Raw genomic sequence first — 12,144 nt, 5'->3', positions numbered from 1 at the left:
CTAACCTCAGGATGATTCTTACCAACAGCCACAGGACATACCACACTAATATCAACCCTGGAACTTTCCTTTGCAACAAACCCCAGTGCCAGCTTTGTCCACATATTCACTCTGACACCATTATTGGACCTAACCATGCCAGTTACAAGATCAAGAACACATATTCCTGTTCATCCAGAAATATAATTTATGCCATCATATGTCTAAAGTGTCCGTCCGCTATGTATATTGGACAAACTTCTCAGACACTTCGCCAAAGAGTCAATGCACATAAAACAGACATCAGGCTCTCAGAGAAAACTGTTGCTTGCCATTTTAACCAGACTGACCATTCTCTCAATGACCTTAAACAAGTGCATATTGCTTCAAAGAGATTTTAACTCCAGACTTCAAAGAGAAGCCTCGGAACGGTCATTCATGCTTAAATTTGACACTTTACGTATGGGTCTTAACAAAGATGCTAATTATCTCACCCATTGCAAAGATAGCTTCCCCAATTATCACCCCTAATGTCATTATCTCAGACACTAACCTTCCCCCCTCACACTTCCTCTGTTCTTGAATCTGATTTGTCAATTTTATGTGTGTTCACTTTTTTTTTAACTGTATCACTTTGGTATATACGGCCGTGCCAATTTTCTTACACAAACTGATCTGAGGAAGTGGGTCTGGACCACGAAAGCTCATCACCTAATAAACCACCTTGTTAGTCTTTAAAGTGCTGCATAGTCCTGTCTTTAGTTTCAGCTAGACCAGACTAACACAGCTGCATCTCTATCAAAGTATAGGAAGGATTCATTGCATCTAACACATGATGCTTATGCATGCATATGTCAAGGGATGCAGCATTCAGAATCCAGTCAACACTGAACTGTTAAACCAGTTAAGGAACCTTAGTAATAGCTGACATCAAGGAATCTAATAGCAACTAGCAACAATATGCATCACCCTGCATACTGATACACTGTTCCCACGGCAATCAAAGATGACTTGCCCCCAAAAAAGATTCCACACATTCTGTATCCTCATGTCAGGTGCACAACTTCCTTTTTGCCAGCCCAATTTCTCTTGCAAATACCCTTCTTTGGTGTCTTACATAAAACTGCAGCCCATTTTGCTCTGCAATTATAGAATACACGCACAAATGTCACTGACTGCGGACAGCATGTGGTTGTAGCTGTGGTCACTAATAGCCAGAGTGGAGCCTTCCAAAGCTGTGTCTGCTTTCTGAGCAGTTGATGCTGTCCACAGGGCATTAAAGCCTAAGAGAAAATGCAAGATTGGCCTCTTACCAGAAACTACATGCTCATGCACTACAGGCTTTACCCAGAAAAGATGTCTCAGCTGAAGGGAATCTGAATTTAGTCCACCTGCAAGTAACAATACTCCAGATTACAGTCCATCTTGGCTGTGAACAAGTTGGAACATAATATGTGACAGACACCTTGCTCATAATGGAGTATTTAAAGCTAGCTCCTTTAGTATCCCTGGCTCTATGCTCAGACAAATATAAGATGCCCTCCTCCACTGCATCCAATTAGACTCAGCCACAAGCCTATTACTCTTCATTGTTCACACAGTGTGGCAGGGTGAGTCCAAGCTGTGAAAGGATCCTGTTTCCACTCAATAGAGACACTCTGACTGCAATTAGCATCAAACACAGACTTTCAGATGCCAAAAATTAACAGGCACATATGCCACATGGAGCACACAAGGAGAGTGTAGAGGAGGGGGGGGGGGGGGGGGGGAGAGACACTCTTCCTAAATAGCCTTTGTTCAGGTTCCAACTTCTCCCCTTGATAAAAGTTCAAAGCTTGGCAAATTATTCAAAGATGCTCTAGTCTAGGGCATATCAAGACCATTTAGCACAGCAGTTCCCAACTGCCAGTCGACGGATTGGTGCTGGGCTGCGAACCGCTGGCTGCCAGAGCTGAAGTTGGCTGTTCATGGCAGCTCATCACCACACAGCAGACGGTTATAGTGCCAGCAGCCGAAGTGGCAGCAGGAAGCACTTCCCTCCCGCCCCCTCCTACCCAGGTAAGATGGCAGCCCTGCTGGGGCCCTGTGCTTCCCCCCCCCCCCACACACACACCTTTACCTATGGGGGCATGAGACCAACTTGGGGAGGGAAGGGGCACAAAGGAGGAGGGAGTGCACATGCTGCCAACGGCTGCGCCCCCTGCCAGCACAACAGTAATGGCTACGCTCGCTAGAGAGGGCTGCCTCGCCCTGGGAGTGCAGGGGTGAGGTGGGGGCAAAGGAGTCTGGGGTGAGGGCATGGTGGGGTCACGGGGCAAGAGGGTGTTGGCATGGGCTGTAGAGGTCAAAGAGTCAAGGGCACAGGGCATGAGGTGGGGTCAAAGGGTGTTAGGCACTGGGGAGCAAGGGACTGAGTTGGGGCTATGGGTTAAGGGGGGAGGGCTGGACCTGAGGAAGGGCAAGGGTTGTAGGTCAAAGGACAAGAGGGAGCAGGTTGCAGTGGGTCAGTGCTAAGAATATGAAATATTCATTAATTTACTAGTCGAGTAGTCGATGGAATTTCCATCGACTACTCAACTAGTAGATAAGCACTTCCACATTCCTCCTGTGAAATGTACAAGAGCCCCAGTGGGGCTTCTTGTGCATTTCAAAGCAGAGGCGCCCACCTAGAGCCAGCTGGACTTCCCACTGGCCCCCAGCTGCAAGTGGCATGCCAGGTTTGAATCCCCCAGTGGGGGCTCTTGTGCATTTCAAAGCACAAGCACCTGCATGGAGTCTGGGGTCAACGGAGGACTCCCCTGCTGATACCAGGCTCCACGCGGAACCCAGACTCAGCTGGGGAGTCCCCAGCTGATCCCGGGCTCTATGCAGTGCTGCTTCTTTGAAATGCCGCATAGAACCCAAGATCAGCTGGGGACTCCCCAGCTGACTCTAGGTTCCGCAGAACTGCCACAAGAAGCCCAGGGTCAGCTAGGAAGTCCCTCATGGCAGCTTTTCAATGGGGCAGCGCTGCACGGAGTCCCTACCCAATGGCACTGCCACTTGAGTACTCCCTCTCCCCCCAACCCTCCTACTGTCTAAGATTACTGTGCTCAATTGAGTTCTACAGTCCAGGGACAGATCATAAAGTCTGCTAATGATGGCCAAGTGGGAAATGGTAACTAAACATAAGCATACCTTTTCAACATTAAAAAGGATCCATATAATTTGCTGAGACAATCCTTAGCTATACAGGCAGTCCCCGAGTTACGCGGATCCGACTTATGTCGGATCCGCAGCTACGAACGGGGCACTTCCTCTCCCTGGTCTCCAGCAGACCAGGGAGAGGAAGCAAAGCGGCGGAACGCGCGGCCAGCTGACAGCCCAGACGCGTCTGGGCTGTCAGCTGGCGGCGTGCTCCGCTCTGCTCCCCCCCCCCCAGTCTGCAGACCTGGGGGACGGGGAGCAGAGCAGAGCAAAGCCGCCGAGCCCGAGGGCAGCAGGATAGCCACGGCGCGTCTGGGCTGTCCCGCTGCCCGCGTGTTCCGCCGCTTTGCTCCGGACGCCTGTGGTACAGCAGCTGGGACGCTGCCGGTTGGTCCCGTAGCGCCGCTCTGGGCGCCACTGGACCAACCCAGCAGCACCCCAGCTGCTCTGCCCCAGGTGTCCCCAAGTCAGCAGCTGCTGAAAATGACCAGTGGCTGACTACAGGAAGCCCCTGCCCCAGGCTTCCTGGAATCAGCCGCGGATCAGTTTCAGCAGCAGCTGACTTAGGGATGCCTGGGGTTCTTAAGTTGAATCTGTATTTAAGTCAGAACTGGCGTCCAGATTCAGCCACTGTTGAAACTGATCAGTTTCAGCAGTGGCTGAATCTGGACGCCAGTTCCGACTTACATACAGATTCAACTTAAGAACAAACCTACAGTCCCTATCTTGTACGTAACCCGGGGACTGCCTGTATTCTAAAACTCAAATTGTTATCAGTGGCACAACTATCTTTTATAGTTCAGGGTGGATTTATTTAAATCAATAATTTCAATAATGCATTAAATCAGTGAGCAGGAAACCTTGGTTTAAATAATTGATTTTAATTGTGTTTTGCATTTTTTCCTTGTACTTCTTGTCCTAAAGAATGGCTGATTAATCATTAACTGATAACCATAAAAACCATGGGGAACTGCAACTAAATATAGCCTGGCTACACTAAACATGGTGCTTCTTATTGCAAACCAGGAAGATACAATAGCTCCCTACCCATTTATTTAAGCAATAATACAGCTTAATTTACATTTATTCAGATTCTTAATTTTCACATTATGTTAGAAAACAGTGATTATTACATTTACTAGATTTTGTAATATCTGTGCTGCGTGTCAAGCTCTACTTGGATGGGATTTCAAATCCAATTAAAAATGCCAGAACCTTCACAGCATTTCAAAGTTGCTTAAATACATACAACTGCTTTAAGTGTGCTGGATACATAAAAGTTTATCAAAACATATTTTTCATTTAAAATAATTGATTAACAGAAACATCACCTCTAATTAGTGAAATGAACTGATGGCCACAAGAAATAATGTCCTTCAAGATTTTAGAACTAGTGGATCATCGATTAGAATAAATTTAGGCCTTAACATACATTACCATAATTTCAAATAGAGGTTCCATTTAATTTACATAAAATCCAATTTAAGTTTTAAAAATATCTGTTTTTATCTACTCTGCTACAGCAACAACTGGTTACCAAGTGAGTTATTGCAGTATTAAAAGACAGCAGAAAGTCTGAATAAAGGAAAAGTTGCAGAAAGTAAAGAGCTTAGAGAAAAACTGAACGACATGCTAAAAGTGACTTGTAAGGAACTAACTGCACTAATAAGGAGAACAGCCGAAGGATCCAAGAGATTCTCCCACCAACGCTAACCAGAGTGCAACAGCAGGCAGTGCCTGTCTGTTCCCCACGCCGCTCCCCCCTTTCCCCCCCCCAACTCCACACTCCATTAGGTTTGAAGCTTAAGAGAATGAGTTCAGGCAATCTTAAAAAGAAAAGAAAAAGTGCTCAACGTAATCATGCAAATTCATACACTACCACAGCACAATGCTAAAAACAACTAAAAGCTGCCATATAATTATGAGACAAGAAATTCTATCCAAATCTTGTGTTAAGATTCCTTGGTACCCTCCATATCGTGGTAACACATGAGGTTTCAAAATGAAGTAGCACAACAAAGCCTTTTCACTGAAAAAGCAAACTATGAAGAGAAATGTATTGGATGTGAAGCAGAGCTCTTGATACGCTCTCCCAATAAAAATGGGTGACTCAAGGAAGGAAGGTATAGTACCTGGAGAGTCATGTTGCAACAACATTTTTAGGCCAGATATATGCTGGGTCTATTGAGGACAACATCACAAAGGCACAAAGGCACCTTATTACCACAGCCGCATCAAAAGGAAAGATGTAGAAGAAAATTCTAACTACTTGCTGGTGACTCAAATCCTCACATGTACATACATCTTGCCCTGGAACCCATATAGGATAACAATTATGACATTCAACTTGGGCAAAATCCTGAAAAATCTTTCCTGAAGAATCCCCTCTTCTGACCTTCAAACACTTCTCAATCTCATCAGAGCCAAGCTCTTCACACACAAATTCAATGCAACACCAGAGCCTGCCAGAACACCATATGCAAAACCCTCCGGACATATAGCCACTCTACAATGATCAACTGCACCTTTTAAGATCTGGGGTTTGTTCACATACCTATGACATGTCACATACATCATCCAATTCACAAAATGCCCCAACAACCACCGTGGAGGAAGCCAGCCAATCATGCTCTCAAATGAACTCAGAAAATGATAAAAGACAAACACCAAGTCACTTGTGGATGAACACTTTCCACAAAGCAATCACACTACACCTGATCTCATAATCCTCAATGAAAACCTGTACAACACTTTCAAAAGATGAACCCAAGAGCTTGCATTCATAATTTTTAGTATTTAGCCAAAGCTATGGACTGATCAGGCACTGGATTTATGGCTATTACAAAAATCTGTAACATATTTAATGCCCCCCTCAGCCTTTTTCCTTCCCCATTTCCCTCTTATGACTGGAAAGATGTTAATAAGCCATGTCACTTTGAATGGTTCCTTGAAATGTGTTAACTTATGCTAAACAATCTGGTCCACCTGTCATTCCCAAACCTGAAGAGCTCTGCGTAACATGGAAAGTGCATCTCTCGCACCAAAAGAAGTTGGTCCAATAAAAGTTGTGTCACCCATCTTGTCTAATACCCTGGAACCAACACGGCTATAATACTGTGTACAGCATAGCTGAAGGAATCTTGTTTTTGCAGAATATTTACAAGGAATCTGGTGACATCTTAAAGACTAACAAATGCCATTTATTATTATTATTATTTTTATTAAGGTATAATCTCTGGTGAGCTACAACTTACTTCCTCAAATGCTGAGCAGAAAAGAAGAAAATGGATACAGAGATGGGAGTGGGAGTGTGACATCAGTGCTAGAACATAGTACATAATTCAATCTAGGTATGTCTAGAAAGCCTATACCATAATACCCGGGCACTCTGAACAGGATAAGGAAAAAGTTACTGCACATATAGCCCATCTTTACTCCCCTTCGGCAACATTGTTTCTAGGAACCATGATGCGTAAGATGTAGGAAGGTGGGAAACACCATCTGTAGTCTTTTATAGGGAGAGGAAAAGCTGACCTCCATAAAGATGTCATTGGAGAGTGAAAGGTCAGCTGTGTTCATCCTGATCTCCAGAAGCAAGAAGTTAGACAGCCCAAGGCACTTTACGAAATATCCTGTCTCTGGCACCTAGCCTCATCTGGGCTCGGTCATCCATAGCATTCCCATTGACAGAAGCATTCTCAGTTGGTCACTCAGGCTATGTCTCTAGACAACAAGCCTCTTTCAAAAAAAAAAAAAAAAAAAAAAAACCTTTTGAAAGACAGCATCTAGACTACAAGCAGTTTTTTCGGAAGTCTAGATGCTCTTTTGAAAAGCACAGTTTGCATTCAATAGTGCTTTTTTTTTTGAAAAAGTACTTTAAAAAAAGGCATTATTCCTCGTAAAATGAGGTTTACCATGATTGAAAAAAAAAAATCTGTCACGTTCTTTCAATTTACTTTCGAAAACACAGCTGACACCTTCAGAGGGTAAGATTGTCAATGAAGTAGCTGGGTTACAATTCAAGTGATTTCAGTTATTGCACTCCAATTCTCCCCCTTTATCACACCCCATACGCCTATGACACAAAGCTCTTTGTACTGTTATCTACTTCAGAAATAGAATTTAAGACATTTAGTTTAAGGGCTCTACGCTAGTTACATTAATAGTCTCTGAAGCACACTTTATGGTTAACTGCTTTACAAACATTATGGCCATGTCTACACTACAATGCTACAGCACTGTCTGCTGTAACTCCATAATACAGACACAGACTACACCAAGCAAAACTCCATAATACAGACACAGACTACACCAAGCAACTGAAAGAATTTTTCCTGTCACTACAAGAATTCCACTTCACGGTAGCACAGTTGATGGAAGCTTTCTTCCCTTGAGCTAGCTGTGTCTACACAAGGGGCTAGCTCAGCATAGCTATGGTGCTCGGGTGGATTTTTCACATTGCCAAGCCATGTACTGGCTAAGGATGTTAAATATCGATTAATTGACTAATCATAGTTGATGTAAAATGCATCAGCTATTCAATTAGCCGATAGAGCAATTCTGCCTTTGAAGTGTAGCAACTGCCCTAGAGGCGAAAGCGCCATGTGGAACCCGGGATCAGCTGGGAACTCCCCACTGATCCCAGGGTCCACATGGCACTGCTTCTTTGAAATGCCACAGGAAGCCTGACGCTGGGCTCCCTGCAACATTTCAAAGTGGTAGCACCGCATGCAGCCCGGGTCAGTGGGGGAGTCCCCAGCTGATCCAATGAGTGTGCAGCCTGGGACACCCCAGCTGGCCTCAAGCTGCAGGTGGCCATTTCAAAGCAGCAGTGCCGCGTGGAGCCCAGGGTCCCTTCCTCTTCCCCCCCCCCCCCTTACAGAAGCATGGGGGGGAGGGGGAGAAGAAACTAGTTGACTATCTGATAAGTATTTGCTTATTGACTAATTGACTGGTCCTTCACATCCTTAGTAGTGGCACTGATGTAAGTTTTATGTACAGACCAGGCGTAAGCCACATCACACAAGTGAAATATTATCCCAGTTCAGATGGGCAACAGGAAGCAGAGTGGTTACGTGACTCTTGTTCCATCTCACACACGAAGTCAGTGGCACAGAACTCGGGAATATAGATTCCCGTTGTACTACCAAATGGCTGACGGAGGGCACCTGCCGTACAGCACATCAAATGCATTCCAAAAGCTGTCACAAACCTTACTGCAAGTTAGGAAAAAAATTAACTGAACACATTCCATACTCCGCCTTTATAAGCAGGGATTAAACACACGCTCACTAACCAAGCACCCCTAAGGATAAAGAAGGGGTAGTTATTTACCATTTTTATTTATTCACAGTGCAGATCTTAGGTAACAAGGGTAAAGACTTACAAAACAGAATGAATGCCAGCAATGACACTTCAGAACATCAGTCCCTGGAAGGAAAAAACTAAGTGAACAGATGGCTATACTGGATCTAATCCCACGAGCAAAACTAATACAGGTTGAACCTCTGTGGTCCGGGACTCTGGTCCGGCAACATCAATGGTCCAGAAGGATGTTGCTGAACTAGAGAGTCCCAGAACAGGGATTGCTTGCGGCTGGCCAGCAGGGCTGCAGAGCCCACAGGGTACCAGAACCCCCAGTCAGCCAAGCTGGGAAGTCAGCAGGGGCACCAGAGCTTGTGGGGGAGGGGGAGTGGCAGAGCTCACAGTGGGACCCTAGAGTCTGTGGGGCCAGGAAAGGGGGAGGGCTGCAGAGCCCACAGCTATTGGGGTTGCAAATGCCCGCAGGGACACCGCTGGAGCTCATGGGGCTGCCACAGCCAGCAGTCCGAGGGCATTGGAGCCAGGTAGCTGAGGAGAGGAGCTCAATGGAGAGGCTGGAACCCCTCTCCACCCTCCCCTGGTCAAGAAAACTACCAGTCAGGTCCCAACAGAGCTGGACCAGGGAGACCCCACCTGTATTAATATTTATGCATCAGGGAAATATTACCCATGAATCATTCTGTAATCCATCAAAAATTAAACTAGGGAAGCTAGACAGAAAAGCAGAGAGGTTTCACACTGATGCAAGGGAGACACTCCACAGGGAGACAAGCTTGCAGTCATTCTTACATATCTATTGAAGAGGAAATGCAGTAAATTAAGCTTGTTGGGGTCAAAAATCTAAAACATCTCTTAACAGAAGATGTTGGTAGTCCAGTACTCTGAAAAGCATCCTGCCTTAAACACTATCCAGAGAGCGCTTCAGACATAGGTTGAATAAGCAACCACCTAGGGTGTCAATTCTGAGAGCATTTCTACCACAGGCAGCAGTGACATAATCTACCCCAAGATCACAGGCTGTGGCAAGGTGGGGCCAGCCACAAGATATTATGCATTGCAGGACTCCACCTCCAGGACCATGAGGCTGCAGGAAGAAGCTAGGAATCTAGGTCTATACCTACACTGGCAACTGACAAACCCCCCCCCACGAAAGACAAAAGTTTTGTCATGGCAAGTGCCAGCGTGAACAGCTCGTGGGGGATGGTCAGGAGGAAATATTTTGTTGGCAAAAGAGCAGATGAACAGCAGCTACACTGCCCAAATAGCAACACAGTTGTGTCAATATGGCAGTATTGCTAAAACCTTTGTAGCGTAGACAAAGCCTAGGACAGTGGTGAGCAATCTGCAGTTCATAGACCCAAGGCTCCCATCTGCCCCACCTCTCGTGCACTGGGGCACCAGAGCTACACAGTTTCTGCTCTGCCCACTCCCTCCCTCCCAGCACTTTTGGAGTGCCACAAATTGCCTGAATGAAGGAGGGCCACTCACTCACTATTCTTGGTTGGCCAACACTGACTGGCCTAGGGTATATACACACTGCAGTTAAAAACCTACAACTAGCTTATGCCAGGTGACTCAGGATAGGGGCTAACAGCAGTGCAGAGACTTAGGTTCTACCACTTTGTGAGGTGGGAGGGTTTGTCTGGCCAAATGTGAGGTGGGAGGGTTTGTCTGGCCAAATGTCTACACAGCCATTAAACAGCCCCTTAGCCCAAATCCAAGTCTGACAGGGGCCAGCCATGAATGTTATCTAATTGCAGTATAGACAAGCTCTTCACTCCAGCATGGCAGTGAAACACAGAGAGAGAGGGGGGGGGGGGGGAAGAGAGAGAGAGAGAGAGAGAGATGGGGACAACCTAGGGGTGCCACTTGGGCACCCTGTTGTCATGGGGAAATGCAGCAACAAAAATAATTATTTGCCTAATTCACTCTCACATCTCTGGCTAGATTATAGCACTAATGGTGCTAAGATACAAGAGAACTGCAGAATGTGCTCAGACTTCAAAGTATCCAGGTTTTCACTGAAACACAATGCATGAACAGTTTAAGCGTCATCCTGATCTGGCAGCTATGCCTACTCTCAGACTCCATATTCTTACAGCTGGTCTTAATCTTGACAATATATGCGACTATTTCATTTGGATCTTGACTGCCTGCCTCAGAAGCCCAAGTATTATTCTCTGTGTTTGAGGCTGGCTGGCTGTAACAATCCAGATTGGCGCTATGGGGGAGGGGAGAGCAGAGGTAAGGTATTCAATGGGGTAAAACCCCAGGCCTCTGGGATCTGCTTCCACTGTTGGCTGGCAGGCCAGAGGACACCTCTAAAACATGCAACAAGGCATTTCCTTGTGCAGATGATGCAAGTGAACCTAGCCCTTTCGGTGTGCCTGGCTTATTGGGGCTAAGGAAGTTAAGGAGCAGGTATTTGGCTAATTGTGTAGTTGAGACACATGGGAGTCAGGTATGTAAGGCGTAGCCCTCCCACACTCTGTCCCTAAAAAGCCTAATATAGGCACTCTGGGGGTGGAGTATTGCTGCCCACTGAGCATGCCCTGCTGGTGCTCCAGGGCTGGAGAGGCAGCAGAGTTGCATACTCTCCTCCCTCCCCTAGTGCTGGGGGGGAGGGGAGGGATGGGGCAGGAGAGGCTAGCCAAGCCATTCTCATCTCTCTGCCCCAGTGCTTGGGGGCTGGAGAGGCCACACCAAGCCAACTTCCTCCCTCCCCTGGTGCTCTGGAGCTGGAGAGGCCAGGCTGGTGGTATGTCAAGGGAATGTAAAGGAGGCCAGGTCAAGCACATGTCCACCTGCTCCCCTCTCCTCAGCTGGAAGTGGGGAGCACTGCACAGCATACCACCCTGTCTCCCGGTGGGGGACATGGAAGGGGCAGGAGGCTTTCCTCTCCCTGCCCTGCCTTCAACTGCCCATGTCACTACAATTTGTATCGACTACCTGATTAGTCACTAAGGGGAGGTGATCTGCAGAACCGCTCAGAGCCAGCGTGAACCAGGACTGCTCCGTGCTGGCTCCCACCCAGTCCAGCGGCCGCTGTGTGCCGTGTCCCGGGCAGAGGCGGCTCCGGCAGCACCCCCCGGGCCGCAGCACACAGAGAAGCTGCTTTTAAGCCAGCTCCCCCCGCACCGGCCCCAGATACTCGCGGGCACAAGCGGGCGCTCCGGAGCAGCCGAGCTGGGCACGAAGCTCCGTGCCCGGAGCGGGGACTCGCAGCGGGGCTGAAGCCGCCGGCCCGGCCCAGGCGAGGGGGGAATTTCCGCCCTCGGGACACCGCCCCGCCCAGCCAGAGGCGCGGCAGGCCCAGGTGAGCGCCCAGGGCTTCCCCTCGCGGCGAGCCCCGGCCCCCCACAGCCGGTCGCGGGGCGGAGCCCGGCTCGCAGGCCCGGGGCGGCTCCGCGGAAGGGCAGGTGAGGCCCGCGGGGGGGGGGGGGGGGGGGGGCGCCAGGCCCTAAGCCCCCGGCCGCTTCCCGCCGCCGGCCCGGCACCCACCTGAGCGCGCTGCCTGGGCCCGGAGGAGGCCGCGGGCCGTGGTGTCCCCTGCAGCCGGCTCCTGGGCCACGGGCTCCTCCGCGAGCGCAGCCGCCGCCTCCTCGCCTTCCCGGATACCTCCGGGAGGGGCGGGGCTCGCCGGATATGCAAATCGCA

General features: G+C 48.2%; 1 protein-coding gene across 2 annotated transcripts in view; it reads right to left on the bottom strand.

Annotated features, from left to right (window-relative positions):
• LLGL2 (LLGL scribble cell polarity complex component 2) overlaps positions 1 to 12,144 on the bottom strand; it is a 68,908-nt gene extending 56,764 nt beyond the window's left edge. For both annotated transcript variants that reach the window (XM_075903670.2, XM_075903671.2), the window contains exon 1: positions 11,989 to 12,144. The gene's annotated coding sequence lies outside the window, so the exon portion shown is untranslated. The remainder of the gene's footprint in view (positions 1 to 11,988) is intronic.

The sequence above is a fragment of the Pelodiscus sinensis genome, chromosome 20, assembly GCF_052426305.1.
Source record: "Pelodiscus sinensis isolate ZL-2025 chromosome 20, ASM5242630v1, whole genome shotgun sequence".
Lineage (NCBI taxonomy): Eukaryota > Metazoa > Chordata > Testudines > Trionychidae > Pelodiscus > Pelodiscus sinensis.
Note: the sequence above shows the minus strand (reverse complement) of the source record. Positions and strands in the feature narration are given on the sequence as shown.